The sequence below is a fragment of the Callionymus lyra genome, chromosome 11, assembly GCF_982586985.1.
Source record: "Callionymus lyra chromosome 11, fCalLyr1.hap1.1, whole genome shotgun sequence".
Classification (NCBI taxonomy): Eukaryota; Metazoa; Chordata; class Actinopteri; order Syngnathiformes; family Callionymidae; genus Callionymus; species Callionymus lyra.
In genome coordinates, this window is record NC_141828.1 from 27,666,705 (window position 1) to 27,691,977 (window position 25,273).

The 25,273-nt window shown below is 41.8% G+C and overlaps 1 pseudogene; it reads right to left on the reverse strand.

Moving 5' to 3' along the window:
* The window catches only part of LOC148069818 (uncharacterized), a 52,062-nt pseudogene extending 44,691 nt beyond the window's left edge, over window positions 1–7,371 (reverse strand).
* Between the last annotated feature and the right edge of the window lie 17,902 nt (window positions 7,372–25,273).

Consider the following 25,273-nt stretch of genomic DNA (forward strand, 5'->3'; position numbering starts at 1 on the left):
GCGAGGGGAAATTCGGTTTAACAGCAGCAAGAGAAATAAAAACACCCAGAAATAAAAATAAAAATCACGTTGAACCAGTACACAGCGGCCTCCCTCTCTGGTGCGGGCAAGAGTTCATTTTCGGTGGAGAGTTGGGCAAGGCTGAGTTCATGCTTGTACAGCTCAGGATAATTGCTGCAATTGTAGGTTTCACCATTTGGGAACTGGACCAAAGTTCCAGAGGGCGTGAAAGCCAAAGATGTGCCAGTGAGTGATAAAATGTCTCTTCCAAGCAGGCCAACTGGACATTGAGAAGAAATTGGTTGTTGGTTGATTGATAGTGAGGACAATCATTCGCCCAGTGCTCGAGAGCGCCACAGATGAAGCAAGCTTGGTCGTTTGGACTGCTTCGGTTGTTTCTATACCCTCGTCCTCTTCCTCTGCCACACCCACTCACTCCAGCAAATCACCACTGTGGAGCCATGATAGGGCCCTTAAAAGCATTTTCCGGGACAGAGACGGGAACAGAAGTCTGAGCCATCTGTTTCTTTTTAGAGTCTTCTCTTATGTTTTTAAGTTGGGTTTTGGCTAACTGTGTCTGGACGTCATAATAAGAGTTCTTTGTACTAGTTTCCTCTTTATTGTGGATTTTCAAAAAATGAATGACGTAAGTAACCGAGTCGTCATAAGGTTTACTATTAAGGTTAACCACTGAATCAAGACCCTTCTTGACAGACTCAGGCAGAGAGTTTATCATATTCATGCGGAACACTATTTGGGTGGACTGATCATGGCGAGGATCAGCTCCAGTTAAGTCTTGCAATACCTGGAGACACCGATGTATGTACACATTCGCTTCGGTTGCAGATTAGAAAGTTGTCCAGAAGTGTAGCAGACAGGAAACTGTCGTCTGATAGCATTATACAGAGCCACGCGGTGATACTCGAAAGGATCGTCAGGATCGACGTCTTGAGTATTTGCTTCCTGTTCAATATTAGCTGCAGCCGTTGCGCCAGCAGCCCTGGTAGTGATGATGCGGAAATCTCTCATACACAGTTTGTCGCCCATAGTGTGATGCTCAATGCTACGAATCCAAGGTGCACCTCCCTGAGAGAGTGGAGGCATATTCTCCACTATTGACTGCAAATCCTTACGAGTGTAAGGAGAGTTTATGGCTTGTGTAGGATCGTTAGGAAAAGGAACCATCGGCATTTGTGGAGTACCACGTGAAGGGTTCCTTGCATACTCTTTTAGTGATCGTAAATTATATTCACGTTTCGGCTGAGTCTTAGACTTTGCACCTCAAGGAGGTTGGGTAACTACCGGCGCCAGAAAATCTTCGTTTTCAGGATCACCATCAACAAATTCACATGCTTCCGACTTTGCAATTGGAGAACCATCATGTGCAGTCATGTGACGCAAACTAAATGCAACAGGTGGGATTAACTCACCTAGCTGGTCCCTTGAGGCTTGCTCAGCCTTACCTGTGGGAGTACTACAAGTATTTGCAGCTGACATTTGGGCACGTATATTTCTTGACGGATCATGATTTGGCGCTTCCCCAGTAAACTCTGCGTCTTGGGTTTCGGCTTTCAACCACTTTCTTAGGTTTCGGTTTCTGTCTTAGTGCTAACCAAATCAAGCATCCCAGAAACAATGGTGACAAGTGGAGCTTGAATATCAGATATCATCTGATTGTTTATCTGAGGACATTGTTTTACCATTGTCTTTGATGTATTCAAATCTGTATCAAAATCTGTGACACAGTGGCGTAATAATGCAGCTTTAGCTTCTTCATAGGGGTCAGGATTTTGAACAGCCATTGCAGAGGGTCTACAGGAATGAATGGGTGGAGCCACAGGAACCACCGTGCCTTTGGCCTTATTTTCTTCCCTGTCAGGGAGCCTTGACTTAACACCTTCCACAGAAGTATTTTTTACCATGACTGTGCCGTAACTGGCTGAAGCATATAGCTTGGGAAGGAAAAGATGAGTGCGAGCCTTCCACTTAACTGCATTTTCCAAAGCAGACTTGAGATTGCTTCTTTTAAGTTTATTCGCCGCTTCCCAAGCAGTGAGACAACGTGTTTCTTCATTGCAAACATACTGTATAAAATTATAGCATTGTCTTTAGGACAACATGGCACCACCATCATGTGGAAAATACCCCAAACCCCTAAAATGATTGATCCATTTTTCCAATTTAGCTTTGGTTTTTTTCTTATCTTTAGTTTCAGTTTGTCTATCAATGCAACGCCAAGCATCTGCCACAACTGTACCAAAAGTACTTTTGACCGACTGGTCTTCCATTATTAGCAAGATGACTAAAAATTAAATAAAAATAATCGAATTCACAACAAAGTATTGTCAATGTAACTAAAGAAAGGAAAAGTTAAAACAGAAGAATTAGTAGAATTAAGAAATTTGACTTGTAGCGAGTAGAAGAAAAACAAATAAATAAAATAAAATCTAATGGGAGAAAAATTTCTAAATTAATAATTATAATAATGATAATAATAATTTTAAAAAATAAAACTAAGAATGTAAAATTAATAATAAAATAAAAAATAAAAATAATAATAATGATAATAATTAAAATCTTAAAAATTTAAAAAAATTAAAAATTAAAAATTTAAAAACAAAAAAAAATTAAAAATTAAAAACAAAATAATAAAAACAATTAAAAGCTATGTTTAATTAAATAATAATACAAAAAAGAAAAGAAAAGAAATGAATGGAAAAATAATAAAAATGAATTGAAATAACAAATTCAATAACAATAAGGTTATAACTAATTGTTAAAATACTAAGATGTAATTTCTAATTGAATCTGTTTAATTTTATGTAATTTAAATGTTTTAATCGAAAAATTAAGAATAGTGATCTAATTAGATAAATGTGATTGATTTAATTGAATAATTACACTAATTGAGTCAGTAGCAATAGTCAATTGAGAAGTAAGCAAAGAGCAAACCAGCAGGGGGCAGCACATCAAACACACCACCAAAGATCAGAAATTGAGAGAAGAAGAGAAAACAGGAACTAGATGTCAACAAACGTACAAACGTGCAAGCAGTCAATGACACACTTGTTTCAGATAAGCAGTATTAGTTAAACAAAACAACAAAAGTGACATGCAATGTGACCAATTGTGAGTTGATCAATTTACAATGTGAAATAGGAGGAGAGGGTGGTTAAGATAATGGGGTCAGAAGGTCATTAATACATGCAGAAACAAAGGATGTCAACAATCAATTTTAATTTTGTTATTGTTATTGAACACTGCAGAAGAAGGAGAAAATTGAAATGTGAGTTGTTTTTGTCATTCTTCTTTAACCAATTATAACACTAATTAACTGTATAATTAACTGTATATATTCATATATACCTTAATTAAGAAATAGGAATAATTGTAAAATAACTATTGTCAACAAAGAATGTTGCTTAATGAAGAAAGAAGATAATTATACTAAACCCAACCAAAATACTTAAGAGATAAACAAAGAAGGGAAGGAAATAAAGAAAAATTGATAACAATAATACTGATAACAAGAAATAATTGAAATCAATTAAAAAAATAGAAATGTCAACAATTGGTAAAGGTAAGAGAAAACGTAAGAAGTATAAAAAAAAATTTGAAAGGAGAAGAAAAAATAAAATTCAGAACACCAAAATAGCAACCTGAACAATCACTTTACACATTAACTTCAATTAACATTACTTTCTTTCATAAACAAACAGTCTAGAGAATAGAATTCCAGATGAAGAAAGAATTTGTGTGCGAAGATGAACCAGCAGGGGGGTCAGTGAGGAAAAGAGGGAAGTCTTAGAAGTCCAACCTCTAAGTGAAACCACTCTCACCAAAAAGGAAACTTTCTTTCGGAGCTCAGTTGCCTTGCATTAGCTGACCAGACAACGTCTGGCAAGCAGCAGTTCTTATCAGCAAGAGATAATGTCCAAAGACACACACACACAGGGACTCAGCTGAGTCACAGAAAGTCAGAGATCTCACACAAATGAATGCCAATTTTTACAAGTACCGCAGCGAGAAAAAATTATTCAAAAGATACAACCATACAGACACAGACAATTTTAACAGAACAATATGTCATGACAATACGACGACAACAGTATTTTACCAAAACAGGCCAGAGAGACACACTATGCTACGTGGAACGAGACTCTAGACCAGTCTGTCGTGTCTAAAGTGTTGAAGTCATAATGGCAGGAGCCTCTCAAACCGCTCAATTGGCTTCCAAACACCCTGGATAGGAGCCTCTCAACTATTCCATTCTATTTCAACCCCCGTCGAACTAACTCTAATCTAATCACCAATGAGAATTTATCCATCACCGTGATTGTTCGGAAAAATTAACTAGCCCTAACTATACTGCCAAATTTTTGTGGAGCCTCTCAACAGAGAACACAATGAGATCTAACTGGCCTACACACCCACAGCTGGCAGAGTCTTCATACGAGGATAACGGGAGAGCCTCTCAAATCCCACCTATCCCCAAATTTATGATAGCTACTCGGCTTACCGAAAAGGTACGTCTACCATAATCAACCATAGGCCAAGTATCCTAACTAGTTTAGGAATCTGAAATTAAAAATGTCAGACGCCCCGTAGAGGGAGCCACTTATACTTCCACCCCTACTCAGAATTCCCCAGGGTTACCAGGTCGTGTAACCGTCTCCTCTGCCTATCAATTCAACTTAAAATCTAATCAAAGTTTTTTTTCCTTTTTTTTTAACGATGCTTCTTCTTCCCGGGACACGATAATGTCGTCTATATTTAATACAACAATACACAACAGCAGACAATGCAATACCCCAAAAACGAGCATCAGCTTAAGAAAGCACTATTGAAAAATATAATCTAAATTTGTGACAGAACCAGAGACTTACGTTTATTCGTCCAGGCAACCAAAAAAAATATCTAAGCTTTCCTAACTTACAATAATCTTCAAATAATTACAAAATATAAGCTAACAAAGATCTATGTAAGAAATAAGAAAAAATCTTTCTCACCTGATTCTTGAAGTAAGGTATAGTGGCGACCCTGGTTGCCTGGAGAACAATCAGCTCAGAGTTCGTCTCGAAATCAAAAAGGCTTTCTGACCACCAGTCCACGCCAAGGGTCACGTGCACCAAGTTGTTAGGGGTTTCCTCTGTTCCGAGGAACACCGACACCTCCCTAGCCTCGTACGTGGTGGTGGACAAGAAAGACAGACACAGTATTGAGTTTAAGAGAAATAATGCTCGTTTAGTGAATTATGCAAAAGTCAGAGATAAGAACTTACGTGATCACGGGCGCTAGCAAGCAGAGAGATCTATCGCAGACGTCTTCGAATGCCAGAACGCAAAGATCAGACAAAATGGTGGATCTTTATAGTAGAATATTCAGGTTAACACCTCTAGTCAAATGTGAATGTAGGATTGGTCAGTAACTGTAAACACTTGATTCTAAGATGGCCGGTCGCACGTGATCATAGTGGAAACTTACTGAAGGTTGTTGTTTTCTAGAATTTCAGTGTGAATTCTCAAACAGGTGTCCAGACTTCCTGGAATCTGGGATTGTTTAATCTTTCTGTGTGTGTGAGCTCGGCCTTGTGATGCAGTCAGTGAATCCAATGCAAGAATAGGATTATTTAATATGAATTAAATATGAAAGATTATCAGTTAATCAAGTGACTATTTGAAATGTGTGTTAAATCTAGATGATTGATTACAGTAAAGTGGTCATTTCCTTACACCTCCATGAGGAAGAACTTATCTCACCCTCTCCAGCACACACTGAGGGCATTGAGGAGCTCCATCAGTGATAGGATGCTCCATCCCAGGTGTGTGAGGGAGAGGTACCGCAGGTCCTTCCTCCCTGCTGCCATCAGACTCCACAACAAGAACACAGCCAGATAATATTTAACAGCACCTATTCTTGTTATTTTTGTAAATATGTTGTATATATAATATGGTGCATATTTCTATTTTATTCTCTTTAGATTTCTTTCATTTTATTTTTATTTCTGGGTGTTTTTATTTTTTGTATATTGCTGTTTAAACCGAATTTCCCCTCGCGGGACAAATAAAGGATTCTGATTCTGATCAACCAGTCGTCCAGATAGGTCAAGATCCTCACCCCACTCACTCTTAATGACTCCAGTGCCGCCTCCACACACTTGGTGAAGGTCCTGGGTGCCAGAAAGTAGCCGAACGGGAGTCGAGTGTATTGAAACACACGATTCTCGAGGGCAAAAAGCAAGTACTTTCGATGTGAAAGTACGCGTCGGTCAGGTCGATAGATGTCATCCAATCTCCTGGAATTACACCTGTGAGCAGTTTCTTGACCGTCAACATGCAAAACGGGCGGGTAGCTATGAATTTGTTCAAATAGCTGTGGTCCAGTATGGGCCTCCAACCCCCGGTTTTCTTTGGCACAAGGAAGTACCGGGAGTTAAACCCTGTCATCATCTCTGCTGCAGGAACCAGCTCTACTGCAGCAGAGTAGAGACCTCGTTTCTTAGACAGGATCATTTTTCCTGCTCCGCCACATGTGTCCAGAGAATCCCTGAAAAACGCAGGGGTTGACGGGCAAATTGGAGCGCATAGCCCCGTCTGATTACTTCCCTCTGCCATCTGAAATGAAGTAAAACCAGGCGACTCCAAGCCGAATAACGTTCTGTCAGAACCGCAGCCCTGACGAACGTTGGGTTGTCCTCCGGCTCGCCCCCGTGACCTTCCCAGAGCGGGCCGTAGACGAAAGGGCATCGCACAAGCCGCTTCTCTATCTCTTGAATCAACAGAGCATGTACTCGAGCTGAATTTACTAGAACCCCCAATCTCATACATAAAATCTGGCTCTGTGGGAGAAACGCGCAAGTGCGCGTGAGAAACCTCAGATGCGTCTTGCATGTACCCCTTTCCCCCCTGGAAGTCTCCACAGCTCCCCGAACACTCCTTAGTGTCACCGGAGCTGACAAAATCCGAGATGTGGAGGAATGTGCTGGAGAATTTACTAATGTGAGTTCAGAACGGACACGTGGAGGAGGCAAATGGACTAAACAACTTTTTCAACAGGTTTGAGCAGGTCACCTCACCCTCACTGCTGCCCGCCTCAGGACCTGCCCCACCTTCTTGTGCCCCCCCAGCTCCACACAACCACTTCCCAGCTTTACCTCACTCCAGGTACAGGATGTACTTCGGAGGATTCGTCCAGGGAAGGCTGCTGGTCCTGATAAGGTGTCTGCTCGACTGCTAAAGACCTGCGATGAAGACACTGGAGCGGCTGGTCCTCAAACATCTTAGGCCACAAGTCCAGCACGCGCAAGACCCCCTGCAGTTTGCCTACCGGCCAGCAGTTGGTGTGGTAGATGCCATCTTTCACCTCCTGCATCGGACCTACTCCCACCCGGATAAAGGAAGCGGTTCAGTGAGGATCCTGTTCCTGGACTTTTCGAGTGCCTTCAACACTATCCAGCCCACTCTGCTGCAGGACAAATTGACACAGAAACATGTGGACCCTGGTCTGGTTTCCTGGATTACGGATTATTTTACTGATCGGCCACAGTATGTCAGGCTGAAGGACATCACGTCTGACACTGTGGTGTGCAGTACAGGAGCACCTCAGGGGACAGTACTGGCCCCTCTCCTCTTCACCATCTACACTTCAGACTTCTGCTACAACTCAGAGCTGAGTCTAGTCCAGAAGTATGCTGACGACACTGCCATTGTTGGATGCATCAGAGACAACAGGGAAGAAGAGTATAGGAGTCTGATACGTGACTTTGTGGACTGGAGTGAGAGGAACCACTTGCAGCTGAACACCTCAAAGACCAAGGAGCTGGACTTGGACTTCGGGAAGTCCAGGACAAAGCCAAGTCCAGTGTCCATCAGAGGCGACGAGGTGGATATAGTTGACAACTATAAGTACCTCGGCGTGTGGCTGGACAGTAAACTGGACTGGTCCTGCAACACAGACCATCTATATAAGAAAGTTCAGAGTAGACTGTACTCTCTGAGGAGGCTTCGATCATTTAACATCTGCAAGAAGCTCCTCTGCATGTTCTACCAGTCTGTGGTGGCCAGTGTCCTGTTCTATGCTGTGGTGTGTTGGGGTGGAAATGTGTCTAAGAGGAGTGTCAACAGGTTGGACAGGTTGATCAGGAGGGCAGGTTCTGTGGTTGGCATGAAGCTGGACTCACTGGTGACAGTTGCTGAGAGGAGATCATTGAACAAACTACTGTCCATCATGGACGATGACAGTCATCCTCTGAACACTGTCATCAGTGAGCAGAGAAGCAGAATGAGAGCACGAATGCTCCTTCCCAGGTGCAAAACAAATAGACTCAAGGACTCATTCATTCCTCGGGCTGTTAAATTGTACAATTCTGAGTTCAGGGGCAGGATTGGAGTAAAAGTATCTTGATGTTCTGTTCTATGTTAGTTGTTGTATCCTTTGTCTTTGTTGTTTTCTTTGATCTATGTTATTTGTCTTTATCTTTAGACTTAAATTGTGTAATTGTGTTCTTTCTCTTTATTTCTCTTGTTCTTATTTTATTTTGATTTATTTTTGATTTTTTATGTATTGGCTATTGGAAAAAACAATTTCATTAAGATCATTAAAGTTTTACCTTAGAAGCTTAGAACAGATCGCGTGGGCGTCGGCACCGCGTCCAGTACATTCTCAAGCTCTGCTGGCGGTCCTGACCTGCCCATCACTCGTGAGATCCGACCACCACGCACCTTTCCAGATGATCGACCAGAAGGGGCGATAGCTCCTCTCGCCTGGTTTCAGAACGGTGAGAAAATTTGCGCGTAAAAGCGCCATGTTGCGTCAGTTCCATGACGTTTTCTTTTTTTCCGCCGCCATACGTCCTCCACAGTGCCAGTGCTTGTTGGCAGTGCTCTGGGGGAAGGAACAACCAAGTCTGGTCAACATAGACATGTCCGGACTAGTTCCACTTACCTCATCCGCGGTCAAGCTCTGTCGGGCACGAGTGCTGGTCGACGCAGTAGTAACACAGTTGACTCAGCCAGCATCGCGGACATCTGCTCGTTTGAAAATAAAACACACATGGTTGAGTCTGCCCCTCATTCGTGTGAACAGACTCCGTTATTACAGTCTCGACATGACCCGGAAAAAGGGGTTTAAAACCTCCTTCGAACTGTGTTCTGAGAGGAAACTCTCGCCGTCTATTAATGGCGTAGCATGTTAGCTTAGCTTTAGTGGCGAAAGTTTCTAATGACGCCTGTGAATACGTCACACTCACAGGCAGAAACACATACACACTACTAACATCTCTCTCAGGTGAACCTGTTGAGTGCGCTGCAGGAGGGCCATGTGGCCTGCAAGAGATACTTACCTGGATCGCTCTCGCATACCTCATCGCCGACTCCATGCAGCAAGCCAGTCGTCCTCCTCGTCGCGGTCTGTTCATGATAGAGGGACGACTCAGCTCGACTCACCAACAACCTTTTTCTTCTCATCACGTAGAACGTGAGCTTGTCTTGATCATAATCATGACCTCTGAGGCGGCATGGGTCGACAAGCCTCGAATGCTTCCCGTTACTGTCAAAAGCCATGGGAAGCGCTCGGCAGGCCACATAATCAGTCATCGTGTGATTTGGGCCTAGGCAAACGAAGCAGACATGTGTGTCTCCCCTCTTCAGGGAGTCTTAGCACTTCATGCACACACACATTTCTTCAATATTCATTCGCCATCATTACATTCCACTGTCAGGAGCTTTCTGCTGAGTTTTAAGGGAGGAAGTGCGGCGGGTGTTTCCCGCCTTTATAGGAAGTGGACTGCCCCCTGCTGGGTGGCGAGTTCATTAAGCTTTCTCAGAGACGAGGCGGTGCCTCGGGGTAAACCAATAGCGAAGCTGTTAGAGGGCGGAGCACCAATATGAAGTAGAACTGATTTTTCTTTTCCTCAAACGCCCCTCATAAAGAAGCTCCATATATAATAATAACAAAATAATCAAAGTCCTCAATCAAATAAATAATAAACAACAAGTCCAATAATACTCAAAATATGTCCAAATGTCCAAAGCCAAAACGTCCACCGAACTGGGGAATAAATCAGGAAATAAAGAACAGTTAACATGGAAACAACAGAAGAGAAATTAGGAGGTCAAAACAACAATAACTAAAACAAGGCACAACACTACTCTTAGGAAGAACACGGAGACAACCAGGAAGAAACACTGCCGATTACCATACCCATGAAACTCTTTGATCTGGCACACTGGTCTGGAGGCAGAGGGTTCTACGTCATTGGTGCTCCGCCCTCTAACGGCCTCGCTATTGGTTTACCCCGAGGCACCGCCTCGTCTCTGAGAAAGCTTAAGGAACTCGCCACCCAGCAGGGGGCAGTCCACTTCCTATAAAGGCGGGAAGCACCCGCCGCACTTCCTCCTTTACAACTCAGCGAGAAAGCTCCTGACAGTGGAATGGAATGATGGCGAATGAATATTTAAGTGAACCATGTGTGCACGAAGACTCCCTGAAGAGGAGACACACATGTCTGCTTCGTTTGCCTAGGCCCAAATCACACGTGATGATTATGTGGCCTTCCGAGCGCTTCCCACGTCTTTTGACAGTGACGGGAAGCGTTCGAGGCTTGTCGACCCACGCCGCCTCAGATCATGATTATGATCAACACAGGTTAATGCCATGTTGTCTAAGAAAAACAAACAACATGGCCGTCCTGTGCGGTGCACTCGACAAGCTCACGTTCCAACGTGTTGGGCCCTGATGAGTCGAGCTGAGTCTTCCCTCGATCATGAACAGACGTCGACGAGGAGGACGACTGGCTCGCTGCATTGAGTCGACCATGAGGTATGCGAGAGCGATCAGGTAAGTATCTCTTGCAGGCCACATGGCCCTCCTGCAGCGCACTCAACGGGTTCACTTGAGAGAGGTGTTAGTGTGCATGTGTTTCCACCTGTGAGTGTGACGTATTCACAGGCGTCATTAGAAACTTTCGCCGCTAATGCTAAGCTAACATGCTCCTCCGTTCATAGACGGCGAGAGTTTCCTCTCAGAACACAGTTCGGAGGAGGTTTTAAACCCCTTCGTCCGGGTCATGCCGAGACTGTAATAACGGAGTCTGTCCACACGAATGAAGGGCAGACTCAACCGTCTGTGTGTTTGTTTTCAGATAAGCAAATGTCGACGAGACCGGCTTGATCAGCTGTGTTTACTCCACTTCCGTGTTGACATGCGCTGACGGGGTTTGACCGCCGATGAGCGTTGTCAAAAAAATCCCGGCGCCATGGATGACGTCACGTTTGGTGGAAAAACGCGATGGATGACGTCACGTTTGGCGGAGAAAATGCCATGGAACGGACGCACCATGGAGAGGAATGGCCCGGCAGGAGGCGGCGCAGCTCTGCCATCACCTGCTTGGGCGTGATGACGAGGTGCGACAGGGATACGGCGCTTGGAGCGGAGATCCCGTTCGTCGGCCTCATCATCATCTGGTGCTGGGGGAAGCGTCACCAGAGACCAGCCACCCCAGTAGCACCAACAACATCGCACATTCCTCCACATCGCGGGTTTTGTCAGCTCCGGTGACACTAAGAAGTGCTCAGGGAGTTGGGAAGACTTCCGGGGGGGAAATGGAACACGTACGACGCGCATCTGAGGTTTCTCACGCGCACTTGCGCGCTTCTCCCACAGAGCCGGATTTTATGTATGAGAGTGAAGGTTCTAGTGAATCCAACTCGAGTACATGCTCTGTTGATTCAAGAGATAGAGACGCGGCTTGTGTGATGCCCTTTCGTCTACGGCCCGCTCTTGGACATTCGCGGTGGCGGGCCGGAGGACAACCCAAAGTTCGCCAGGGCTGCGGTTCTGACAGAACGTTATTCGGCTTGGAGTCGCCTGGTTTTACTTCATTCCACTTGGCTGGGGGGAGTAATCAGGCGGGGCTATGCGCTACAATTTGCCCGTCAACCCCCGCGTTTTTCAGGGATTCTCTGGACTCGTGTGGCAGAGCAGGAGAAATTATCCTGTTTGAGAAACGAGGTGTCTACTCTGCTGCAGAAGGAGGTCGTAGAACTGGTTCCTGCAGCCGAGATGATGACAGGGTTTTACTCCCGGTACTTCCTCGTGCCAAAGACGACCGGGGGTTGGAGGCCCATTCTGGACCTCAGCTATTTGAACAAGTTCATAGCTACCCGCCCGTTTCGCATGTTGTCGGTCAAGAAACTGCTATCAGGTGTAAGTCCAGGAGATTGGATGACATCTATCGACCTGACCGACGCGTGCTTTCACATACCGATAGTCAAGAGATTTCGAAAGTACTTGCGTTTCGCCCTCGAGGATCGTGTGTTTCAATACACTCGACTTCCGTTCGGCTACTCTCTGGCACCCAGGACCTTCACCAAGTGTGTGGAAGCGGCAGTGGAGCCATTGAGAGTGAGTGGGGTAAGGATCTTGACCTATCTGGACGACTGGTTGATCCTTGCCAGGTCAGAGGCAGAAAGTTACGCTCACACACAGAAGGTGTTGAGCCATATTGCCACCCTGGGGTTCACGGTGAACCTCAGCAAGAGCGCTCTGACTCCAGTTCAACAGTTAGTTTACCTGGGGGTACTGTTGAACTCAGAGGAGGGATACGCGCGCCTCCCGGACGTGCGTATCCAGCCCATTCTCCGACTGACAACACAGTTGCTGGAAGCTCGGTGTCACGTCACAACAGCAGGCACTGTTATGTCCCTCCTGGGGCTCATGGCAGCAGCTCACACGGTAGTTTGGCTGGGCTTGCTGCATATGAGGGAGCTTCAGAGATGGTTTGGTCGTCTCAAGCTAGACCTCAAGCGGGAACGAGGTAGGAAAAAAGTGCGCCTTCCCGCTCGGGTTTTGCAGGACATCCAGTTTTGGAACTCTCTAGCCAACCTCAGACGGAGAGTTCCATTGGGTTGCGTCCTTCATTACACTCAGGTGTTCACAGACGCTTCTCTGACAGGTTTGGGAGGCACTATGGGTCAGGCCTATGCCAGTGGGGTCTAGAGCAGACCGGTGCTCAGACACATAAACTGGCTAGAGCTGAAGGCGATTTACAATGTCCTGCTTCACCTCTCTCCCCAACTGTCACGGTCCAACGTCCTAGTGCTATCTGACAGCTCCACCGCCGTGGCGTACGTAAATCACCAAGATGGAGGATATCTTGTCTTTCAAGGTATCGCTCCTTCTGGCACTAACAACCACGAAGAGAGCGAGTGAGCTTTGTGCCCTCTCCATTAGCCCTGAGTGTCTTCCTTTGGCGGTCGAGGAGTCTTCGGTGTCTTTGCGTCCTAACCCAGCGTTCCGCCCAAAGATTCTGAGTTCCTTGTTCCGGGCGACGACCTTCACGCTGCCCTTTCATCCGCCGCCCCACTCGGACCCGGGTCAGGAACGTCTCCACCTGTTGTGTCTAGTGAGGGTGTTGGCCTGTTACTTGCGGCGGGTGGCCGTGTTTAGGCACTCTGATGCCCTTTTTGTCTGCCACGGTAGATGCCGACGGGGAGAGGCGATCTCCTCCCAGAGGTTCTCTCATTGGGTGAGATCGGCCATTATCCGGGCCTACCAAGCAGCGGGTGGATCCGCTCCTAGCGGTCTGAGGGCACATTCCACCCGTGGAGTGGCTCTTTTGCGGGGTGTGGCAGCAGAGGATCTGCTCAGCTGCCTCTTGGGCGTCCACGTCTACCTTTGCTAAGGCCTATCTCCTCGACGTGACGGCGGGATCAGTAGCTCATACGGTTTTGAGCGCTGCTGTGCCCCCCTCAAGGCCCACGGCTCCAGTGGATCCTGGGCCGGCGGGGCCCTAGCGATGCTGCTTCAGGAGCGGCGTCCAGCTGGGGGTACATTTATCCCGTCAGGCTTCGCCTTTGGGTTAAACCAATAGCGAAGCCGTTAGAGGGAGGAGCACCAATGACGTAGAACCCCTGAGTTATCTATCATAACCTCAGGTTCTACGAGTTGGTGCGAAGCCCTCTAACCTCGTCGCCCAGCGGCCGCCCTTCTCGCTGAGTTTTCAGTTGGAGGAAGTGCGGCGGGTGCTTCCCGCCTTTATAGGAAGTGGACTGCCCCCTGCTGGGTGGCGAGTTCATTAAGCTTTCTCAGAGACAGCGAAGCCGTTAGAGGGCTTCGCACCAACTCGTAGAACCTGAGGTTATGATAGATAACTCAGGGGTTCTTAAGCTGCTGGTGATTACTGATCAGCTCCAGCCATGTGCCATTAGTCAGGCTCATGTGGGAGAAAGGGAGAAAACAGGAAGTAACTAAACAAAAATAAAACCACAATAAAATAAGCAAAACACAAGTTAATGTGAAAATCACTTATTACTACCCTTTAAAAGACAATGTTAATATTAGCAGTATTTAATGTGTTTCTTCATTCCTTCTACTGCTATATATATAACATTGATGATCTTTTTTTTTATTTTTTATATCAAACCCTCTTTTTCCTTCTCCTCTCCTCCTTTACTTTTCTCCTCTCCTTACTTCCTTGGCTCTCTCTCCCCATGCTATACATTCATACTCTTCTTTTTGTGTGTTGCAAAAGCTACAAAACAAACAGCATTAGGTCGTACACTAATGGCAAGAGGAGACTGCTCTGTTTTTGTTAGCACTATAACCTACGTCCAATTTTTATTTTATGTTTCTTATTTGCCCAGGTATACTACTTAAGCCGCTTGTGTGTTTCTTGTCCAAGATAAGTTGGCAGACTGTTTTATCCAGGTTTCTTATTGCAGCAGTCACAACAGCACACCTTGATTATTCAGGTAACCCAGCAATGTTGGACAAGAAACACACAAGCAGTTTTAATTTCAAGAATTATATTTTTGTGAGAATGGTAAATGTTGTATCTCAATATGTTCTTACACTAGGGCCTACCTGTGTTGTCATTTGTTGACCCATGCTACACCAAAATATTGTATTTTAGTAAAGGGAGTTTTAACAGTTTTTTAAATTTATTTTACCATAATAGAGTCTTGCAAAAAAGTACTTTTGATTTATATGAAAAAGATTTATTTGGAAAATCAAACAATTAAACATTTGGAAACAACATTTGAAAGAAATGTGTTCATATCTGAAAATAAACACACACTCATAACATAATACAAACTACACGAAGATATCTTTATTTGCATCACAGACAGCATTGTTACGTCTACACATGGACTTCAGTTTGAGAGCTTGACCATGGTCCTGGTCTCTGCAGTTTTTTCGGGCCCTGGATGACTCTACTGCTGAGATGTCTTGTTGCAGCTCAGCCCTCATTCCAACCTGGTTTATCTTGAAGTAAGTTGTCAGGTCATCAATCTGGAAAGAAAACTTGATCGATTGTACGAGCCACCATTTACAAACATGTATAAGAGAATCCCAAAGAGAACACGTTTTATACAAGTCATGTTTATTCAATTAAATCTGCACACAAGTCAAACAATAACAATATATTAATAAATTAAAAATAAATAATAAATGAATAAGTAAACTTTCAATCAAAGACTTTTATCGCTGTGGATTGAGACAATATTATTGTTTTCACGTTACTAGCGTTAATGTGAACTAGTTACATTAGGATGTTGTCAGCTAGTCAAGCTAACCTACAACATTACACGCTTAAATATTTTATCAATAACAGATTTAGACAATAGTACCATTTTACAGTAGTATTCCTGATGTAAACTTGTCGTATTAGTATATGGTCGGCTAGCCAAGTTAACCACAACACTATGTGTGTGTAGTATGTTCTACATACCTGCGTTTGATGCAAAAGTTTGTCCCTTTGTCGAAAAACTTTTCTGCATCTGACAGCGGATAAGCTGATGGAGCCATTCTTGCCGGTTCTGTTGTTGTTCAACATCATATTGCGTCAATGGTAATTGACGATTTATGATGACGTACGTTACTGCATCTTGGAGAGGAAGACTGCAACATTTACAACATGGGAGTCAGGAGAGTTAGAGTTTCACATCAGTTGACCTTTAAGTTAGGAGCGCTTTGAGAAGACTCTGTAGGAATACAGACCCATGATTGTAAGATTTGTCATATAATTTGGCCACCGGGAGATACTCTTTTTACAAATAATCTTAAGGAATACGGTCCCTGATATCAGCCAAAATTTTGTAAGGTTTAACAAGATTTGGATCATATTCAATTTTCAGCTGTAGCAATATCGGGACATTGAATTGAAGAGTCCTCTCAAAGCTGGCATATAGTGTGGGGTGTGTGAGTGGGAAGATACGTTTTGATGTTCTATACTTGATTCAATACATGTGTCAGCCACAATCTGACACGCTTGATACAGAACCTGCTCAAAGCACACACGAAACAAGCCGAGGTTATTTCAAACTGTAATCAAATGAAGAATAATCTGGGATCTGATTTCTCTCCCATTAGAATAATCGCTGAACAAGTCATTTAGCGTCGTCTACTTTTCTAATCAGCCTGTCTGAGCGACCCTGTTGGCCTCCGCTGCAGCATCGCAGCTGATGAGGTTAAAACTGCAACCGTTTCATGGCTTTTCCTCCCCAAAGGCACATCATTAAGCCCATTTTGTCGCCTGTCTTCTCTCTCGGCAGAGTTCAATTGGCAAATTGCTCAAAGACGCCAGAGAAATAGGACAAGAGGAAAAAATGAATCCGTGGCCTCCAGGACTTGGTGGTTACAATAACATTGGGGTTATTATTAACATCATCGTCACTCCTGGTCAGAAATTAGATCTTCAAAAGCAGAACTTCGACACGAGGATTCGACAAAAAGAGGTACCAGAGGAGTTAACTACTGGAGGCTTTTGTGAAGCCGGAGTGTGTAGGAGAGATTGTAGGGGACGGAGGCCGCATCCACTCACTCTCTTCTAGATGGTGCAGTTGTGCGATAACTCTGGAGGCGACTCTGGACGAGTGAGTCAGTGTTATCAGTGTCTGTGTGATGGTGGGGCTGTAATGTGGGGAATGTAATGTCCCACTAATGTCAATGGCTCACAGTGGAGGAGTGTGGGAAATGAAAGAGCACCAAGGCAATGCACCCCAAAATGACCTTGTGATTTATAAATGCAACCACATTAATAGAACCTTCAATCCAACCCAGATATTACGAAGTTGAGTAGATAAGATTATTAAATGTATCAGGATAAATAAAAACAGCTACAAGACAATGAAGATCATACACAGGACTGTGAGCTGACTGAAAAATAACTCTTTAATGCACTTTATGCACAAGTTTTATAAGTGCAGGCAGAGTAAGGTACTCCATTATTGTACATCATCGGGTGGTTAGGGAATAAATATGATCACATTTAATGTTATCATTTACATTTATATATATGTGTATTTGGACAATAAATGTGTACTTGGACAAATAAATAAATACAATTGAAGAAATTCTAATAAATCTTTGGATTTTTCTATTTTCATTTGAAAAAAAAAAGTATTGTCTTTTTTAAGCAGCCCTTGTATTAAACACCAGCCTCACCAATTAAAATGTGTCTAGATCCGCCATTTGCTGATTCAAACACTCAAGAATATCATAGGCAAAATATTATTCAGATCAGTCAAAGTGTTAAATACTAAGCTACGGTGTTAGTACGTGGAATAGAATTAGTGCACATCAGAAGACTCACACACAGTCCGGTGAAAGTACTATTTCGGTCCATTAAAATATTTTGGTACAGGCACAAACACTAACATCTTTTAAAACATTTTTTTTTTTTTATGAGTGAACAGAACTTCAACTGAGCAATTAAATTGCACTTTGAACCACTCATAAAACATTTATATTATCGAACAGACGCATGCAGCTTACCCCCGGCTCCATGTAACAACGCTGGTGATTGGTTGAACTCTGTCCCATCCACTTTTTATAGTTTGATTAATCAATGCATTTGAACAGTTTTTGTTTCATAACTAGATCTATTCATGTGTTTGTCACGTCAATGTTTTATTGCACTGGAACTATTACTTAATTAAATAAAAAATCGAATTGATTTATTTTATACACTATTGAAATATAAACCTAAAAACAACTATAATGAAAAATAAAATGTAATTTGAAAAAAATAAAGGTAAAACTATTATGTGAAAAAAAAGAAAAAATCAATGCAATACTGAATATTGATACAGTATCGTGAATATCGCGATACATCGGTGTACCAATATTTTCCTCTAGTCTGGGCTACAAGTCTAGTCGTTGGTATTTGCACTTTTCTCCATCTTGAATCTTGTAACAAGGGTTAGAAGAACACAGTCGTCCATCAGCCACCGCCAATCTGTTCACAGCATACTCTCCTCAATCTGAGAGTTCTGTCGATGCTGGTACGAGGCCCACCGTATAACTCACACATAGGTATCCTGCTGTTGGAAATGTGAAGCTGTTAGAAAAGAAAAGCTTTTTGTTTTCCTTATCTTGCCTAATAGGCAGCTAGCTTCGAGTGTTTTTATTGATGAAGCCATTTACGTTGCCGCAATCTCGACTTCTATCTGTTAACTTGAGAGAAACTGTTTGAGTCTTTATCAGCAGCTGTCAATGTGTTCTTGTTCCCGTATACAGTTTACTATCTTCAGGGACAAAGTAAAAAGAAATGATCTATATTCAATTTAAAGAAGGTGGAGACTTCCAGATTGATGACGTGTGGTGACAAACCTCCATACTTGACCAATCAAGAGGGGAAGGTTTAAGCACTTAATTGATTACAAAACTAATGTGAAACATTGTCTGCATTGTCATAAATAATGAATCAACTGGAACTTGGTTCATGGTTGCAGTTTTAAACTTGTGTGATGGATAAAAAAAAAATTAGATCACTGCGTCTCCTCATTTATTGAACTCGATGTTCAGGACTTTTTTTCTGGATTTTGAAACGAGATTCAGGCAAACAGAACTCAAGCTACAGGTCAATATAAGCCTTAAAAATTTAAAATAGGTTAAAAGAAGATGAAGCTTGCCTGGCCTTCGTTAACGCTACTGTTTGCCTGGACCTCAACGGAGATTACTTCGGTATGTACTCCAGAGCTGCCTGCACATCCAGCTGTAACCCACTTGGCCGCTGGAGAAGCCTTTGAAAAGTTTTGCTATGCTTCGCTGTCACTGCCTCAGTGATGTCATCAGCACTGCATATCATCCTGTTGAATGCTCGCTTCATTAAAAATAAATCATTTTCTCCGAATGATCTCTTCACAGGAGAAACGTTGGATTTAGTGTGTCTTTCAGAGACTTTAGGCAGAGAGAGGAAGAGTTTATTGATCTTCATGAACTTTGTCCTGCTGACTGTTCTGTCGTAGCCCCAAAATGTTGTTTGACACGATAAATGATCTCGTTAAAATTTTTAAATGTGTATTGGTTTTGATTTTTCAAGCGCTTTGTGACCCTGGTCTAGAAACGCGCTTTACAAATAATTATTACTTAATTACCAACTTACTGCTAAAACGAACCAAAACTGTGACTATATTCAATGACTTTCGATCTTGTTTTCAAAAGTCAGAGAACAAATAATTAAGATTGAAGTTAACCCTTTTTCAATTCAAGGCTCAAGAAAAGTCTGTAGAGACTACGACTTCCTCAACTTAAGTTCAATCTATTTGCATATTATTGGGGACTTTTCCCGCAATATGAAAATTGACCAAGTTGAGACTTGAGCTGCAAGACACAACAATTTAAATCGAATCATGATTTATTTATTTTTAAGTTGAAATTTTATTAATTCAATGAAATTAAAGAGATGTATCATGACAGAAAAGGTGGTCTTGAAATATAGAATATGCTTCTCCGGTTGGTTCAAGACACATTTAATGGAACAATGCTCTTATCAACACAATTTCTATATGCAAGCAGATACTTTATCTGATGTCTTACTGCATGAATATGCTGATACAAATGTAAGACTTGGAATATTAAAGTCACCCATCAAAAGCATGTGACATGTGTGACAGCAGCAATATGAAGGAATGGTTATTTATATATTATGTTTGACACTTCGTTCATTTAGAGAGAGATCTGAAGTCTTGAGTCCTTCTGGCTTTTTCTTTCTTCTTTTAAAACCTAGAAAGTGTCTTACTGGCTTATATGAATGGTGAAAATGAATCAAAAAAGCAACATTAAAATACCTTTAGATTAATTAAAATGTAGGAGTGTGTGTGAGACTTCATGTTTGACGATAGAAGGTTTCCACACATTTCTTTGCCTGTAGATTAGCAGTTTAACCCTAGTGTTATCTCAGGGTTAAGGTGACCCAATGACCCAAAAACAAACAAACGACTTCCACCACTGTATATGTATTTCTGGAAGACAAGGTTCACTTTGACCCTGAGATAACACAAGGGTTATTGTCTAAATTATTTTCACAAATCCATTATTTTCACATGGATTAAATAGCATGAGACACTATCAATTTAGCGCTAAATCAGCAGGAGCTGCTGACTGGTTTGTCTGGAAGAGATGATCTTATATAGAGTTTGAGGGTTTTTTTCATACATGTTACAGACCTTTCAAACAGTAAGAAATACAATCAAAACTAGGTTATTTCTGTTTATCTTTATATGCAGCCCACAATCAAATACCTCACGGGAACGGTTTTAAGATAGCAATTTCTGGTGATTACAACTACATGGTTATATCTGCCATTAGCATTTGTCATGTATTATGATTTGGAATTTAATTTGGTTTTGTTGTTTTACTTGTTTTGTTTTTAGAGTCATATTTTTTACGGCCATGGTGAACATTACAGGTTAATATTTTATTTTAGCACTCAAAAAAATCTCTTCCTGCTTTTTGCTAAATGAAAAGATTTATGAAACCTTATGAAATTTTCTTTTTTCTAGAGCCAAGTAGATGTCACTTTCTGCTGTATAATATGTTGCTGTACAGAAAAACATTGAATTGAAACCTCAAACCTTTAAAATGAGGGCACCATTTACTGAGCCAATACTAGGCTGATGCTTCATGGAGCTTTATTAAAACACAATTATTAAAGAGACAATAACTTGCTGTGTGTTCATGGCTTACGTGAAAAGGTTGTGAACATCAATCTAAGTGGAAATTAAGACAAATATAGACACTAATGACAGTAGTGATGCGCTGATGCACTTCATGAAACGGTGTTATATTTTTAGAGCTCAGTTGGTGGTGCTCCCAGTTTTTAAAGATGCAAGCAGAACAGTTGTTCAATGCAATATATTTTACAGCAGTGAAAGAAACCTACTGGGCTCTTAAAGAAAGGATTATGTTTCATTAAGCTTTGTCAACAAACCACTACAAAAAAGAAAATATGAACATATTTTAAGTGTACATTGCTTATTTCATAAGTTCATGAACTCCAAACTGAGTCGGAATTAAGATGAAAGTAGTTTAAGGTTGTAAACATCACAAGAATAAAGACAAATTTAGTTTTAATTATAGACATTAATAACAAAAGTGATGCGCTAATAAAGCTTCATGACACAGGGTCCTATTTTTAAGAAGTCAGTAGGTGGCAACTTCAGTATAAAAAGGATTTCAAGTGGTCAAAGCTACAATTCTACTGGGCTCAAAAGAAGGTTTTTGCTTCATGAAGCTTCATTAATACATCTCTGATGAACAATCCAAATAAACTTGAGAATAAGACCTCAAAGCTTCTCATCTGTTTTGCTACGTGTCTTCAGAGAAAACGTTTGTTCCTTGTTTCCCTCAAACCTTGAGATGAATTAGCATGCACCCGACTACAGTCTTCATTTCCCACAAGGCTCTTTGGAATATTAACAGCCTTCCGTTCATCTAGGACAAAAAGGGAAATCGATCTGGTCATTCGTTCCAGAGACATTACGTCAAAAAAGCTGACAATAACAATGTCCTGCTGACCAACAGAGCCTTCATTCTCTAACAATTCTATTACGGCGGCTCTCAGACCCTGACCTGGTGCTGGTGCTGAGGGCCATTAAGGAGAGACACCCCCATTCCCCACCCCCCATCTTACACACACACACTCACACAAAATAAAGGTCTGCAAGTGTTCTCCGAAAATGAGCTCACATCAGGGCCAGAGGGTCCATCACATTCTGACATGACTTTGCATGCGAGAGGAAAATTTGGACTGGTTTTGTCAAGATCACTCTTGATTGACAGGAGAGTCACACACACACTCACTAATTTGATTATAGACCAGGGTTCCTTCTTCTTCTCTCCCTCCAAACCTTCTTCTCCAGCAACATCTCTCCGCCTCGTCAATCCTGCTCTACTTCCTTTCATCATCTCGGAGGCTCATGGAGGAGTGTGACAGGAGCGAGCCATTATTCACAGAGGAAGAGATTGTCTTTTGACGCTCACTCACTGGCTGAGTTCCACGGCTGTGATCCGATTCATCTCCTCTTACCTCTGAGTGTTTCTTCACTCATAGAGGGGTAAGTCTTTCACACAGACTGATGTCTGTGGTAAATACTTTAAAAAAGGATAATTCCGGGAATGTGTGAAAAGTCCTTGGAGTCTGTCAATGTCTGCCATTGAAAGAAAAACCAAGGAATTGTATGTTGTTTAGCCACAAAGTGTTTGAACACACCAGGTAAATAAATACATAAAAGGTACTATAAGGTGAAGAAGGTGAAATGAAAAAAAAAAAATGATGTTAAAAAAAAACAGTCACCATGGAAAAACAAACAAAATTAAAAACAAACAAACAAAGAATAAAACATATTAAAAAATATACCTGTGAAGTGTAAATATTTTCTACATGTATTGTACAGCACATTAAAAATGTGGAAAATCCCATAACGAGATCAATCAAGCTATGATTTTTTTTTAATATATATATTTGAATTTGTTTTGGATTTCTTATATCGTTATTTCATTTGTCATTCGCTCATTCTGAAAAGTCTGGATTATCTAAAGAAATTCAGTTATTCTTTTTTTAAGGCCTCCAACAATTTTACTGGGTTAAGTAAGTAAGTAAGTAAGTAAATATTTATTATATTTATAAAGCACTTTTTCCAGACCAGGGTCACAAGGCGCTTAAACAATCATAACAATACTTAAATGGTCAAGATAACATCGGGTTATGTAACTAGGTTAGTGTTATTGTTATCATTATCTTTTAGATAATTAAAAATGTCAAATTGTATTTTAACTTTAACTGATTTATTGTTCAGTATTTCCAGGTTCAACCTCCATACTGTCCATTTGTCTTCTCTTCAGGTTGATGTTTAGATAAATTGCACTGTTGTCAGATATGTCAGATACACCAATACTACTATTTTCTATTAAATCCATATTTTCTTTCAGTGTAAAAAAACCCATCAATTCTTGAATAAACCTTATGAGTTGCAGTGTAGTGAATCAATCTCCACATACTTCACAGAAGCCTATCTCTTCCCAAATATTTTTTACAAACTTTGCAAAAGAGTTTTTGTGTCTTTTTTTGCTAGTTGTGTCCATATTTTGATTCAGGAATTCATTCATGTCATCGCCACAAATACATATTCCCTCAGCCTCCTCAATGATAGCATTGAATAGTGTTGAAAAACTGCGTATTTCTCTCTGGTGGTACATATGTGTTTACCAATGTTATTTTTATGGTTCGGGGTCAAAAGCAAGAGAGCTTCAACACAGTGAATTTGTGGCACAGATAATCAAACAGCGAGCACAAAAAGCTAAGGTGGTGTAAAACATGATGTTGTGGCGACTAAAAAGGATCAACAAGCGTGCACGTAGTGGTGACTCGCTCGCCCCTGAGTCGTTTTTTTCCGCTTTCGACACAAATTCTAAAACTTAGTGACGTCACCAAGTCAGACATCAACAGTTCGCCTGCTAATCACAAAAACACTACCCCATTAGCAATGACGCTCCTTGTTGTATCATTATCTTACCATACTTAGCATATTACATTTGTTCATCATACATATATATATATCAGGATAGAACATGTAATGTTGAAGCAGTAGTAGCGTGACCACTGTATCAAATAATATGCAATATTTTTGACGAATTTGAATATTTTCCTCAAATAAATACTTCCAAGATGAATTGATACTACACTCCTTATTCTGTGTTTTCCAGAATTCTCATGTTATTCTGCCTGGACCTAGACTCTAAATCTTCAAGTTTTTTAGACAGAATTTCTTGTCTTTTAACAAGTAATTAAAGCGTCTCACTCACCTCATAGCCCGGCTGCCGAAGTCCTCCGAACGAGTCAGCACAGTTTTGTTCTCCGAGTTCGGCTGTGATTTTCGTCAGTTTCTGTACAAAGTTGTCCTTTAATTCTGCCAGTTCTCTCATCATCTGTTTCGTGATGTCCTCTTTAAAAGTCTTTAATTCCGTTTTGATGTCGCCTTGCATATTTTGAATCTGTTTGCTTATCGAGTCCAAGCTTGTCATGTTGTTTGCTTATCGTGTTAGCACATCTTCTTCGTAAGTTTGTCGGTTTGTATCTTTACCTTGATAATTTGGGTTTCTTTTGTTCTTTGCCTTGAGTGTTGCTCCATCCTTATTACAAAAAGGACTCTTAAAATACGTTTGTTTCGAATAGTGACAGAGTTTGACGGTTCTCGGGAACGCAACACTCAGACGTCCATACTAATCTCCGACTATCCGGAAGTCAATCATATGTCAATAATGACATCAAAGGTACAAAGATATGAAACATGTCGACACAAATCACATACCTTCAAAGTAAGGTTTATTATAGTGAATCCATTTACATTTCTGAGGACGGACTAAAAAGGATCAGCTAATTTGATCTCCATAATTACAGACAAAGACGAGTAAAAGAAAGATCACCATTTCTCAGAAGAAAATGTGCCACGATCAAATATTTCCTTTAAAGACTCACACTTTTGCCAAACCTAAACACAATATGAATTCATTCATTTATTCATTCATTCAATGCCAAATCAGAATCCACACATTGAGACGTTAAAGAAGTCCACAGAGTGAATCCTGCAAGTCGGAATCATAGCAGCTGGAAAATCAGCGTCTAAATAATTTAGTGTGAAAAAGGTAATTGTCTCCAATAACATGAATTCTTGAAATGTCATTAATGAAAGTTGAAGCAAACCAACTCAAGTGTTGCTCACAGTCCACCAGAAAACAAGCCGCTGCAATAAAACATAAAGTCCCTGGATAACGGTGCTGCAGGGGAGAGGAGGAGAAGACGCCCAAGGCTTTATTTCCACCTCGGGCTCTGCATAATTCACAAGGCAGTCTGCTGCTGTGGGTTTTGGTGAACGGCATGAAAACATTCTCTCATCCGTGACTGACAACATATCATTCTGGCATGATACACTCGCTCAGTCCTGGTCGGTCCTCCGAGGAGAGGAAGAGACAGCAGGTCAGAAGTGAGGTA